Source organism: Chelonoidis abingdonii, chromosome 4 (assembly GCF_003597395.2).
Source record: "Chelonoidis abingdonii isolate Lonesome George chromosome 4, CheloAbing_2.0, whole genome shotgun sequence".
NCBI lineage: Eukaryota > Metazoa > Chordata > Testudines > Testudinidae > Chelonoidis > Chelonoidis abingdonii.
In genome coordinates this window covers 148,524,069-148,538,989 of record NC_133772.1, presented here as the reverse complement: position 1 = coordinate 148,538,989, position 14,921 = coordinate 148,524,069, and positions in this window count along the sequence as shown.

Genomic DNA, 14,921 nt, shown 5'->3' with positions numbered 1-14,921 from the left:
CTTACCCTACCCCTTCACTAATTGTTCATTATAGACAGGTGGGAGGCCAGGGCTGAGAAAAAAAAAGCAATACTTGCAATTGTGAAATTAGTATTTCTACAAGTAAGTCTGCTATCAGTCTCCTAAAGCAGTGTTTTGTTCGCCAGCTGCTACTGGTAAAATTCTAACTGTGCCTTCCTAATTTATTTAAATAAATAAATAATCTCACTGCCAATAAAATTAGGAAAAATGTGAGGTCGGAAATGGCAGTGTCGTGAAGCAATCCTGCCATGCTCATACTCGTAAGAGACTCATCCTAGGAGTGATGTCATGTGTAGCGTCCCCCTTAGCTGGTAATAACCAGAAGGCCACCATCTTTTGTTTACTGTCCAGCACGCTCAATTGTATAGTGCCTTCGCTCCTGTTTTTCTTAGGTTTTTTATCTGTTAGTTTGTTCTTTCTTCTTTGGATCTGTACATACCAATTTGTTTTAGTGCGTACACCACTTTCTGCTTCATGCACTATTCATACTTCATCTGATTGAGTTTGTAGGTGATCGTCTTATGGACTTGGGTCAAGTGGATCTGGAGGAGGATAACTTTGTGTTGGCTTCCCTCTGTCACTTTCGGGAACCTTCACAGTAAATATCAGTGAGTGCTGACAAAGGATAAATAGAGGGTTTTGAGAGACGTGGATGAAGATATACATATATATCAAAATATTCTGAGTATTTGGTGAGCAAGTTATTTCAGATTATGTGCATATAGATTTATAGTCTAGTAAAGCCTATAATATTCATTATATTTGTTTGAATATAGGCTAATTTTTCTCACTTTCTCAATACCTGTCTAGAGATTACCAGTCTTTTTTCTGGTAAATTCTTTCTTTCTCTTTTGCGCATATAGCTTGTCACTTTGTGTGTCCGAGGTGTTTACTCAAGATTAATTAGTGGTCCTGGGGCAAAAATCTGCCTGGGGATTGGTCCTGCTTTGAGCAGGGGGTTGGACTGGATGGCCTCCTGAAGTCCCTTCCAACCCTGATATTCTATAATTCTATGACCCCAAAGCCTCATAGACTACCGCACCAGAGACAACAGTAGGAAGTGACCCAGGGAGGGTGACTGAGTGGTATTTCCCACCCAGGCAAGCTCAGCGTGTTTTGGTGGTATTCCAATATGTTCAAAGGGCGTGCTGACCACCGGAAGGGGTATAAGGGATGCTTGAGGTACCCTTTGTGGTCCGGCTCACTGGCATTCCAGACAAAAAGTGCAATAGTCCCAGACATCTTGGTGGACTGCTCTCTAGAGAGTCTTTTCCCACCCCAGGTGGCCTGCCCAGGGTGTCGCATGGGCTAAGTGCAGGAGGCACTGGCATAATCTTCGGGGGAGCAACAGCTGATGGAGAGGTTCTAGGGTTTGCGACTCCTGTACCACCCAATACAAGCGGTCCCAATGGATCTCGAACCGCGGCTGCTGTGGGGGTTTCAGCATTACATCGCCTTCCAGGTCTGGGGCTGTGGCCCACTCCCAGGCTCTGCTCAAGGCGGGTCTGCTCTCTGCTCTTGCATGAAATCCACATCTCGTTTCAGCTCCGCCTGGGCGTCCTCCACTGGGTGGTCTGTATCGGATCAGGTGTTGGTGGATGGCTCACTGAGGGCAGATGTTCCTCCCCTGGGGTTGACTTCTGGTGAGCAGTCGAGTAGTTCCCTCCTTGGGGCCTTGGCCTCATCTGCTCACAGGGCTGGCTGTTCATATTTCTGGAGGATCTCCCCGAATTCAGGCCAGTCTTGCCCCAGCACTACGGGGTAGGCTAGCCTGGGGGCCACACGTACATGAAGGACATCCACCTGGTGGTAGATCTTGATCCTCACCCTGGGGGTGAGATAAGGGCAGATGTCACCATAGATACATTGAAGATGCATTTGCATCCTGGAGAGTTTAAGGTCAGGGACTAACCTCTCCTGGATGAGCGTTTGGCTACATCTGGAGTCAACTAGGGCAGTCATGTGGATCTCTTCTACCCATGTGGGGATCAGGAGCTTCCCTGGGCCCCATTTCTATGCCCTTTGGCTAGTGACCCTGACTTGGCCATAGTTACGATCCATATAAGGGTACTTCCACCGAAAGTGCCCCTCTTGGCCGCACTCCCAGGAATAGTCTCAGATCTCTGTGGGCCCAGTTTCTTCCTGTGGTGGGCCTCATCCCCCTCATGGCTGCCTTCACTCCTAGCCCAGGTTCGGCTGCCATCTCATCGGGGTTCGGGACTGGGGGGTTTGGCAAGTGGTTGGCGGGATAGGCGTTGGGGTTCTTGTGGCTCCATGCTCCATGGGTTCCCCCCGCAGGCCCTTCTCTCATTCTCAGGCTCCCAGACCTCTGGGGTTGGGCCTCAGTCACATCAGCCATCAGGTAGTCCTTCATTAGGCCCACGGCTTCCATCAGCATCACTGGTTGGTGGTGTTGTACCCATTCCTTCCTGCCTGTGAGCAGTATCTGCATGAATTGTTCTAAGGCCACTGCCTCCACCACCTGGGGACCGGTTAAGTTCTCCAGGTTCAACCATCTCCAACAGTAGTCCTGCACACGCTGAGGCACAGCCCAGGGGAGTACCATTCTTTGAGGACCCATGGACGGTAGGTCTCCAGGCTAATGCCAATGTGATCCAATATGACGGCTTTCACTCGTGGATACTCCAAGGCTTTGCAAGGATCGAGGTTTCGATAGGTTGTCTGCATGTGGACAGTTATATAGGGGGCTAAAAAGATGGCCCAGTGCTCTGGAGGCCAATAAGCAGCCATAGCGACCCATTCAAAGGTGACTAGAAATGCCTCAGGATCATCACCTCTCCCCATCTTGGTGAGACGTATAGGCAATCCTGCCAGGGCATCTGATGGTCCAACTGATTATAATAGGATTGCCACTTGCTGGACCAGGTGCTCCTGTTGGGTCTGGTGCTGGGCCACCAGCTCACAAAGTAGCTGCTGTTGTTGCTCCTTGTAGCAGGGTGGTCACCCCGCTCCTGCCCTGAAGGGCTTAAAACAGACCTGGGAGAGGGCTGAGGCAGGGGAAAAGCTAGGCTGGTTGGGGGACACAGCCACACATGAGGCCATGCCCCAATCATACCACAGTTGGCCCTATAAGAGGGCTGAGGGCCAGAGACTGAGACACATTCTCTCTCTAGCTTCCTGAGAGAGAAGGACCTGGCTGTTTGGGAGCTGGGAAGGGTACCTGAAGTGAAGCAGTGCTGCAGAAGGGCAGAGGGAGCTGGGGAGCTCCAGCCAGGAAAAAACCCAGGCTGCAGGCCTTGCTTAAAGGGCCAAAAAGGTACTGGGGCTGCAGGGGGCCAGCCTAGAGACAGGCAAAGGCAGCAGGTCCTAACCCTCCTTGCTGATGATGAGTCGTTTATAGACTGCAGTCTGCCCCAGTGAGCAGGGGTTAGGTGGTGACTGGCAGTAACCACTGAGGCAAGGTGGGGATAGAGGGTTGGAGGTTCCCATGGGTGGGGAAACCCAGATTGTGGGTTACTGCTGGGGGCGAACCCTGATGTAAAGGACACTGGGGTCCGGGAGGGATATGGGGGCCAGCGGCAGGTGAGACACTGGCCTGCAGTGAGTGCTCCGGGGCTGGAAAAGAGCTAATTCCCTGGACAACCAGCAGGAGGTGCCACGCCGGTGAGTCGTTGCCCCACCACACTCCTGATGCTGGGTCATCTGGAGCTGGTGTTAACTGGCCATCTACTGCATCAGCTGGGCCTACTGTTACTGCTGCTGGGCCGCCTGCTGCTGCTGACTTTCCAGCATCCACTTCAGGATGCTGGATCTTCTCGGTATCCATTTCTAACTGGTGTGGGGGGTCTCGCTGTCTAGTTTCTTTCTTCTGCACCTCTCAGCAAGTCCCAGGCATTGCTCACATTCTCCACCACATGTGGTGGTGTAAGCACATCTCTGCCTAAAAGTGGGGTACCAGGGGGTCCACGGACACTGGCATTAAGTCTGGTTGCCCGTCTATGACCCCGTCACCCCAGGGTCTAAGGGCCAGCGAAAAGTTAATGGCCCTCATGCCTAGGGCAGCGTGGCCCAGTGGCTAGAGTAATAGTGCTGCCTTTCAATATAGGACAGTGTGGCCTAGCAACCAGAATCAATAGCATGGCCCTTTGGTACAGGACAGCATGGCCTTGTAGCCAGAGTAAATAGTGCAGCCATTTGATGCCGGATAGCAGGGCCTTGTAGCCAGAGTCAAGAGCATGGCCCTTTGGTGCCGGGCAGCGTGGCCTTGTAGCCAGCACACTAGGGGCCACCAGCAAGGGTGGCTGGTGGCCCAGGTAGGGGAGTCCAGGCCCACCCCACTCCACCAGGCCCCGACCCAGAGCTCTGGCAGAGGCAGAGCGGTCCATCACTGGCTCAGTGGGGAATCCCACCGAAACACGCTGAGCTTACCTGGGTGGGAGATACCCACCTTCCCTGGGTCACTTCCTACCATTGTCTCTGGTGCAGTAGTCTATGAGACTTCGGGGTCTCCAGGCTCCGCAGCACCGGTCACTTCTAGGGGCTCCATTGGTTGCAGGGGTCCAAGCTGACCCTTGTGTCCTCTGATCTCTGCCGGCAGGGGCCATAGCCAGTCCTCAGTGGGAGCTTCCAGCACAGGTCCTTCTTCTCTGGCATCCAGCCCCAAATAATCTGGGCTTCCCCCCCTTCATACTGCTGTAGCATCTGGGGGGTGGGACTTGCGCTGTCCATAATGTGGGTTTAGCCCATCTTGGCTAGTGTGGGGTATGCACACTCCATCACACTGCCTTATAAACATCTTATTGGGTAGTGGGATTGTGAGATCAGAGTGAATTTACCCAATCATTATACAAGAACGTCTTACTGTTATTCTATTGGATTAAAGTGTCTTAAAGGCTGTATCTTCAGCGTGTTCCCTCTGTTTAACAATCAATTCACATGCTTAAAATAAGGCATGTGCTTAGGTACCTTGCTGAATCAGGGTTCAAAATGGCTCAGCACCAGCAGCTCCCATTGTTGTTGTCAGTGGGAGCTGCCAGATGCTGAACATTTTTGAAAATCAGTCCAATTGATTTGGGTGCTTAAATAGGAAATGAACTGTTTTGAATATCTGGTCCTAAAATTTGTTTGTTTTAAAGAAGATATTAAAATCTTCGATCCATTTTTTTGAGGCAGCAAGACATGGAACAGTTGTGTCATTGCACAGAAATACAGAAGGGAAGATTAAAAATTAACTAGTAAATTAGTATAAAAGCCTAATTTAAAATGAATCGGAAATGGGCGTCCAAGGCAGCTTTGATATTCTCAGTTCGGGGCATACTTCCATCAATTCAGTAGCAATGAGTTCTTCAGTCCTGCACCCTGTAGGAGACAGAATCAGATGTTTTTGTTTGGCTGGGCTGACTCTCCAGATAACTCCTCCATGGGTGAGTCCTCCAGAATTTTCTCTGTCTCCAAAGGTGCAGATGGCCTTGTAGACGGTCTATACCCTGATTCTCTTTTTCTTCTTTTGCCTTTTTTCCTCTGCTCTTCACTTTTTAATACAGGGTAGCTTACTATTTGAGTGCCACAAAGCTCTGAGCAATGGCAGGGACTTTTCCCCCAAGCTCTCCCCCCAAAATTAGTCCTGGTAATGGACAAAAAAGGTGAAAAAGAAGGGAAAGGGCAGGGTCTTACTGTGTGCTCAGCACCCTTGGCTGAATACTCTGAAGGGGGAAAGTGTTCCTTCTGCTCCTCCAACCTTGGTGGTATCGTGATTAGAAAACAAACTGCCCGCCCACCCCAGCAGGACAGTGCGGCATTGGCTGTGGACAAATAAATGGCCCAGAAAGGCTAGCTGGGGATACCTGAGGCTCAATCCCCAGCTCCTGATGCAGAATGGGCCCCAGTCCTGGGTGTCCCAACTAAGGTGAACTGCAGAGACCTCAGGAGCTGAACGAAGTGTCCAGGACACCAAGGGCCCAATCTGTGGCCACTGACACAGACCAGCTCGCATCGCCGGATGTCCCACCTCTAGGGGGTGAACCACAGAGACCTCAGGAGCTCCAGCCAGCAAATTCAGTGCAGTGTAAACCTCTGGGGCCCCAGTCACCTTCCTTCCACCCCACCACCAGTCAAAGCATTGCAACAGATGGATACATGTGTTGTCAGGTTTGCCACCCCCCTGCTGACAGGACCGGCGCCAGGGTTTCTGGAGCCCTAGGCGCCAGGCCATTTTGCTGCCCCACGCACGGGTCTTGTGGCTCTGGTGGAGTTGCCGCAGGCATGCCTGTGGCAGGTCCACCGGAGCCACGGGACCAGCGAGCCGTCCGCAGAAATGCCTGCGGCAGGTCCACCGGAGCTGCGGGACCAGTAGACCCTCCGCAGGTATGACTGCGGCAGCTCCACCGGAGCTGCCTGCTGCCGTCCCGGCAAAATGCCGCCCTCCCCATAATGCTGGCGCCTTAGGCAACTGCCTAAGTCACCTAAATGAAAGCGCCGGCCCTGCCTGCCGGCCCCTGCTGTGTGCTGTGGTCAGGAATCCGTACCCCTCCCCCATTTGGCAGCACAGAGAAATCAGTTTTGTGCCACTGCCTCCTATTCCCTTCATAGTGGAGTCAAGGCAGCCATTTTGGAGCTGGAAGCTCACATGCCACAGGCAGCCACTTTAGAAGAGGCTCCTGGCTTGCTTTCTCAAAGTTCATCTTAGCGTGCTCGTTACAAGCAGAAGCCACCAACCTTGAACAGCTGGGCTAAGAGAAACATTCAGTGTGAGCCATATATATGAAAGGAAAATTGAATGTCATGGCAGATTGGCTCGGCTGGGGTAATGGTGCCTCCATCAGAGGAAGTTTGATCACATAGTCCAGATTTTCAGGAAACCAATGTGGCACCTCAGTGCATCCAGCTCCACTATCAAGACGAACAATGTCTATGCTAGGAGGAGAGATCGTCAGGTCACGGGAATCCACCCCTCTCCCAGGTATGGCCAAGGGCTCTGTTTTATGTGTTCCCTCTTTTTCCCATGATAACACTCATAATCTAATGGATATTGAGACATACAGGCTACAGTGATGCTGATTACATCGCACTGGTTTTCAGGCCTCATGGAGATGTCTATGGCTCCTCCAGTAACATTATGATCCACTCTACTATCACAGGGTCTGTTCCATTGCAGCCTGGCATCTCTGAACCTGACCGCCTGGTTATTGAGAGGTCATACTTAAAAAAACACTAGGATATTCCAGTGATGTGTTCTCAATCCTGCTGTAGTACAGAAAGTTTTCCACCATTATGTGGAAAAGATTTGATTCCTGGAGCACATCAGGAGGATATATGGCAGGACTGCCTTCAGTCAAATTGCTCCTAGAATTCTTTTACACAGGCCTGTCTCTGGGGCTACAGTACAACACACTCAGAACTCAGGTGTCAATTAAGGCTCAGTTCTGGCAGCCGTAGGTCAACCTCACTGACCCATTCATCCACATGTCAAAAAATTCCTCAAAGCTATCACTATAATCAGACCACCTCCTATTCATAGGGAGGCTCTGTGGCATCTTTTCCTAATATTAAACACATTATCATTTCCACTTTTCAACCCCAGTCCAAAGTGTCACTATATTTCCTGTCAATTAAGGTCATCTTTCTAGTGACTAGAACACCTGCTCAAAGGTTATCAGAGTAGGGAGCTCTCTCTGTCCTCCCTCAAAATTGTTTCCTCCCCCCATCATGAAAGGATGGTACTACAGACGGAACCTTCCTTTATCTCTAAAATAATTTCCTTCTTCCATCAATTCCCATGAGATTTTTGCTCAAATCCAGCCTGTCTGAAAGAAAGGGTGTGGCACACCTTGTATATCTAGAGAGCAATTAAAGTCTATATTAAAAGAACAAAACCCTTCAGTAAAACCTCTGCTTTTGTTCATTCTGAAACATTCTAATAGGTGACAGAAAGTATCCAGGTCCTCCACAGCAAGATATATTAGGGGGGATTTTCCTAGGCGTGTAAAGCCAAGGTGAAAATTCCTCCATTGAAGATTAAAGCCCATTTCAAGAAGGCAATGGCAAGTTCACAGGCTTGCAGGTGCAGTACACCAACAAGCGGTTTTATGGAGCAGCAATCTTGGGTGTCCTTGCATGCATTCACAGAATTCTGTAAGATTAGTAGACTTCAGTAGGGCAAAGAAGATTTCAGCAAGCAAATTCTGCAAGCTGTATCTCACCCTTAGTGCACCCAACAGTTGACAGTGACATGGAGGAGGGGGTACACAAAAATCCCGTCTTTACTGAATGTATAGCCACATTCCCCCGGAGTGGAAATGAGAGAATTTGTTTCAATTTTCCAGAAATTTTCATTCTCGGTAGGAGGAAGGGTTCATAAATTCATTCCACTCCATACATTTCATCTCTTTCTACCAAGAGATGTTTTTTCAATAGTGTTGCTTTATTTTATTTTAATTTTCTTTTTAAGGGAGAGCTGATGGATCACCACGTTCTTTCCTTTAATTGATGATCCTTGGTGTTTTCCCAGTTTATGCTTTGTAGTCAGTGGGCAGATTGATGACCTATTATTAATGTTTTTGAAAGAGTTGTGCTGGATGTGCAAAGCATAGGACTACAACTCCTGTCAGCCTCCTCCCCAATGCACTTCCCTTTCCCCAGGCCAGATAAGGGAGGGCTGTTCCTGAACCAGGAAGAGGCTGGGGTCTGTTGGGGAGTGGGAGCCATATTACCATTTTTGAGTTATATCAGTAATTGGTGAAAACTGCAGATGACTAAAGGGCATGACGTCATATCCATGCACAGGGATTTACATGCACTACATCCGTGCATAGAGATTATACTATGTTCCTTAATACTGCTTGTACATTTCTTTTATCTTGACTGTAAATGTCATATCATAATGTACATCCCAAAGGTTAAAAACCACCTGTGAACAATAAAATTAGCATTACGACCTCTTTTCTTTAAAAATCATTTGTAGAGTTTTATATCTTTCCCCAATCATGTAAGAATACATTTACCAAGAAGGCAGCTGTCCTGCACTGCCTCAGGAAGTAATATATCTATTGGCCAAAGAGATAAGACACAGATTTTTTTTACAGTGAAGGTAATTAACCATTGTATCAGATTACCAAGGAAAGTGGTCGATTCTCCATCTCATGAAGTTCAAGATTAGATGTCTTTCTGAAAGACATGCTTTGGTCAAATATAAATTATTGGGCTCAATACAGGAATAATGGGGTGAAATTCTGTGGCTTGTGCTATGCAGGGAGGTCTGAACAGATAATCTAAGCCTTCTGGCTTTGAAATCTATGAAAGAAGAAACATGCTTTTTTCTTCTTATTGGCCTTTTTGTGCAAAGCAAAGACAGGACTCAGGTGAACAGATACAACCTGAAATATCTTCTCCAAATGTCTGAAAACATTAGCAGTCTGAAAGGGAAACTGCTTAGACAGGTTGCTTTCAGTTTATACATCTGTTATTCTGTAACACATGGAAACTTTCTACAACATTTGGAAATGCTCAGTTTCAATTAAAATGTCCCCCACTGAAGGCCTGAATCTTCAAAGTTTAGCTTACAAGAGAAAGTCCTTACTCACATGAATAACCTTTAGTCACAGTGGGACAACTCATATGAGCAAGGGCAATTCATTTGTATGTGGGATTGCAGGATCAGCCCCGCATATTAACTTATAAAGTGTACATTGCCAGAGGTAATAATATCACCACGTATTTCTACAGCACCTTCTGTCTGAGGATCTTGTGTCACTTGAAAAGCCTTAGGGAATGCTCTCCACACCTTTCTGAAGTAAGCAAGCGCTGATATCTCCATTTCATAGCTGAGGGAAACCAAAGTTCAAGGAGGTTACCAGTAAGTGGCTTACCTCAGGTCACACAGGAAGTTTATGAAAATACACAGGACATAGATTCGGAAGGGACCTCCTGAGTCACTAATTCCAGTCCTCAATTATTACAGGCAACTCCATAATATAAACCCATTCATAAAATTATTGGAGAGCTGTGGACGGAACCCAGATCACCTGACTCCCAGACCTGTACTTTCAACCCTGAGGGATGTGTTGCCAACTCTCAGAATTTTATCATGAATCTCACTATATTTGGTGTTTTTCTGAAAGCCCCAGCTTCTGCAGGCATATAATTAGGTGAGACTCAGTTTAAATTTAAAAAAAGTTTCTAGTTGTCTTAGTTTCAGAAAAGCCTGAAAACATGACCCAAGCGTGCCGTAAAGATTCAGAAACCAAAAGACATATGAAAAAGAATCCAAAAGGTATTATTTTTAAAAAATCTTATGATTTATAAGCCAATTTCATGATTTTTTGGGGCCACATCTCTTATTTTTGAACACTTGGAGTTGGCAATTCTTGATGTAGCAAAAACAGATTAGTGCAAATGAATTAATGTGGTTATCTGGAAGGTATTTTTAGAAATAAAATTAAAAATGGTACCTGAAAAAAAAAAAGAAGAAGATGAAATGGTTTTTCAGCTTGGGCTAAAATTGAGAAAATTGGTCTCCCCTGGAGATTTTCATTCTGGGTAGGGGGAATGGTTCCATAAATTCGGTAGTAATGGGTTCTTCAGTCCCTCCTTCTGTAGGAGGCAGAGTCAGATGTTTCTGATTGACTGAGATGATGCTCCAGATAACTCCTCCGATGGAAGAGCCCCTCTAGGGAGTTGCTTCTAGTTGCAGTCTGGTTCCCCATTTGGTCCTGGGGGTGAGAGGCAGTGCTCTATGCCAGCCTACATGATGCAGACTACTTCACTGTTGTACCAGTTCAGGTGTGCTGGCTGGCACGTTGGAGCTGGGAGAGGAGAAGGATCAACTCCCAGCTCCTGTATGTCAATGGACCACAGTAGGCACAGGATGGGCGTGGCTGCAGAGGTTGCAGTCCCCATCATACTGCCAGCCTCCTATATAGATAGTACCTGCCATTGGGATTGGTCATATGTGTTAAAATACCCTTGTCCATAAGTGTTTGTAGGATCACAGTCTATACTGTGTTGCTGCACATTTACACCAGTGTAGGTGAGGTCAGAATCTGGCCCTTAATATATATGAAACAAACCCAGCTTTGGTGTAAAAGTGGGCAGAATTCCTACTGCTTTTCTGGGACTAGCACCTGAGCTGAATTTGATGACACTTTGTTCATTGATAGGCACTGGTGGTTCAGGGGAGAAGGCACTTGGCTGGGCATGAGAGCTGGATTCTAATGCCAGCTGTACCACTGACTTGCTGTGTGACCTGGAGCAAGTCACTTCCCCTCTCCATGTTTCAATTTCCCCTCTCACCCTTTGTCTGCCTTGTGTATTTGATTATAAGCTCCTCAGAGTAGGGACTGTCTTTTACGATATGTGGACAGCTCCAAGCACAATGTGGCCTGATGTCAGTTGGGGACTTAAAGCACCACTATAATATTTCTAATTGTTTGGCAATTTGCAGCCATAAAGAATAGGAAAATGGCAGAATTCAACATTCTGTAGTGTTTCCAGTTAGTGCATTTTAAAGTACTTTTGCTGCAACAACAGCAGCAATTGTTTAGCCCAAAACATTTCAAATCAGGTCTTTCTTTGTGAGACGCTGCAGCGTTAAGAATGAATTTCTTACATGACTATGTATCCTGATTAACCAGCAGATTTACTACAACTCTGTTCAGTTTCTCTGAACTGCGTGCAGCTCCTGGATGTTTCATCTTTCTCTCTGTGCAATCACAGCTTCGCCCCAGCTTCTGGAGCACATAAACTAGGTGCTATTTTTATTGAAGCTGGCCTCGGCACAGTAGATTTTTCACAGGTGTGTCAGTCTGGATTATTAGCCTCAGTGCTGAATTTTCTGGCTCTTACAGGTTTTTGGTTGCTTACTTATGTATTTTTGGTAGTTAAATTCCTATTTCTATAGATCTTTTTCAAATAAAAACAAAATCTATATTCATGTCTGAGTTGCTGCATCGACTGGACACCTAGGACCAAATTCTCAACAGATACTCAGGTATCGCATTGACAGTCTTGGTATAATAGTCTAAATACAGATACTTGACATGCCATGAGTGTACGTATATGAAATACCGGGGGACCCCTCCATTAAAATGCACTTGTATACTGCCCTGGGAATAAGAACATTCCCCTCTGACCTGATACTATGGGGAGATGGAGCTTCTTAATGGCTTAGAATGCCCATCGGGCCAAAAACTGCAGGGCAGGAGGCTCTGACCTCCAACACTGGGCTTATCTTCTGGTTGGTCTTCCTGCTGGACTGGGAGCAAGTGCTCATCTCCTACCAAGTCTCCCCATCAGCAGGGACACTGGACGCCCTGACAGGCAGCTTTACTCCAGCTGGCTCGAGTACTGCACTGGCAGCGCATGGTTCTCCCACCACCCTCCCAGGTATCCAGTGTAAAAGGGACTGGCCTGTGGGAGTAACCTGCTCACCCTCCTGAACGTTATGCCTATTTTCTCCATGTGCTCACATGCTGCAAGAGAATAAACAACTATGGACTTGTGCTGTTTTCTCTCCTAGGATGAAATGGAACCCCTCACCATAGGCCTGTAGTAATAGAAATGTGCTACAGTTCACACCCCATCTGCCTGGGCAGCTGTCTAGTTACAACTCTGCCATTTGTGTAAGCAACAGAGGTTCTACTTTTGGGTTTCCCTGAAGCCTCTGTGCTCCATCTCTGCTGGAGTATAGGGGCTGCAAAGCCAATAAATTCTTGGCTGGGGAATACCCCTGGGGTAAGAGTGAGTCCCTGATGGTTCCAAGCCAACCTGATGGTCCAGGCTGTTGGAGCAGGGCATATGTTGGAGTAGCCTTGGGGTACATCAATTTATACGAGACTATTCCCATCCTCAGCTGACCCCAATATCCAAAGGTGACTTTAAACTTCTGGTTCCTGCTCTGAGTTCAGCTGGAAAGGAGCTGCCATCTGGAAGCAGAACAAGCCTTATTGAATTAAGCATCACAACAGGCTTGGGAGGTTGGAACATATTCTCTCTATTTTACAGGCGGAAAAGCTGAGGCACAGTGAAGTGACGTGGGCAATGGGAAGGAGCATGAACTCTGCTCCTGGGAAGGAGAGTTGGGTAGCCACGTGTCACTCATGTTCCTTAAGGATATTTCTCTTCAGGGTCTGCATTAGCTACAGCAGCTGGAGAGCCTGTGCAATGTTCACAGTTCTGTAGGAGCTGGAGTGAGGATTTGGCCTATGAAATGTAATTACAATGATCAAGACATTATGGACCTGATTTTTCACAAGTGCTGAGTACCTGCCACTCCAACTGAAGTCAGTGGGAGCTGGAGATGCTCCAAACATCTGAAACATCAGGCCTTAATTGTGCACTTACTGTTGCTGTTTTTAGATGCTCCGTTTGATTCCTTGAAATAAAATTTAGAAACCAAACCGCAAGCAAAAGCAGAAATGGAGACCAGTGCTGGGTCACATTCTGCTCCCAGGCACACAGACACTTCTCCCTCCTAATAATGCAGCCAAAGATTTCAGATCATCCTCCTGCTTCTGTATAGCAGAATTACTTTGATAAAGTCTGACAAGCAAACAGCCTGCAATGTGCTTTCGGAGTGGATGGTCTTTTTTGATGGCTTAAATGAATCAAGTGGCTTAAATGAATCAAGTGATTTAAAAATCAGCTGCATTAAACACAATGATTTGGGTTTTCAAAAAAAGAACAAATTTCTGTAGCATTAGAATTACACACCAGAAGCAAATCCTAATATTGTGTACGGTCCCATTGCTGAAGGCAACTGCATACAGTAGACCAGATCCTGGTCTGTGTTCTAGCTGCATTGCTCCAGCAAATCCTACCCTCTGAGGATTCCCCTGCACGAGAAAAGCCTTGGGTGGTGTAGAATTATTAGAATGGCTCCCATCCAGGCTCCTGGCAAAGGGACATGGTTGTGGAGAGGGGCATGGATGTGGTGTCTTCAAATCCCCAGTGATCTGATGATGGAACAGTCCTTAGGAACTGTTGGGAACCTGTGCAAAGTAGAGCAGCCCTGAGGTTGCTCTACTGTAGGCCAGACTGGCTGTTAGCTGCTCTCAGAACTGGGACAGCAGTGATGGTATAAAGGCTGCTGAGTGCAGTTCACAATCTGGGCCATTGACTTCAGTAGGGCTAATTACATGACTAAAGCGAGCAGAATAAATAGTTATAAGTATGAACCTGGATAAGACTATGCATTAGTGAATGTGATGAGGTATACAAACCCCACACTGAGCAACAAGGGGTTAAGGAACTACTCTGAGCTCAACCGGCCCTGCCTGCCACATCTGGAGCAAATGTACCAACTAGAGAAGGAGCTAAAAGGCAGAAGAGCAGCTCATTTGGGGGCAGACCCGGAAGGAGAACAGATCTGCTACCACAGCTCCAGGGAGATGAGCTGAGGGAAGGCAGAATCTCCCCCAAACAACTGCCTAAAGGCCCATCCCTGAAGGAAGGGAGGGCCTGCTGCAGATAAGCATTGCTCTCTCATGTGAACTTTGGACTAGATTGATCCCCTTTATTTTTATTTGGACTGCCTCAGCAGGGGAAAGCCTTGGACTGAGCTGGGCCAAGAGGTTGGGCCATACTCCAGGAGGGCGCAGTTGCCCTCACACGGCCTTACAGCAGATAGTGACCTTGGGGGAGGTGGTAGGAAGTGACCCAGGGAGGGCTGCCTTAAGCCTCCACAGTTGTCAGAGCTCTGATCATCCACAAAGGGCCCTGGGCTGGAGCCTTGTGAAGTGAGAGGGCCCTGGCTCCTCTACCAACCAATCCTGAGTGATGGCCATCAGTGACTAAAAGAAAACAAAAGTCTAATGAACTATAGTTCAAAAGTGACAAAGTTGTCTCTGAACATGAAAAACCCATGTGAAATTTTTTAATGGGAGTCAAACCTCAACTTACATGACATGACGCACCCCAGGTTTGAACATGTTAAGGGGTGGGTTTTA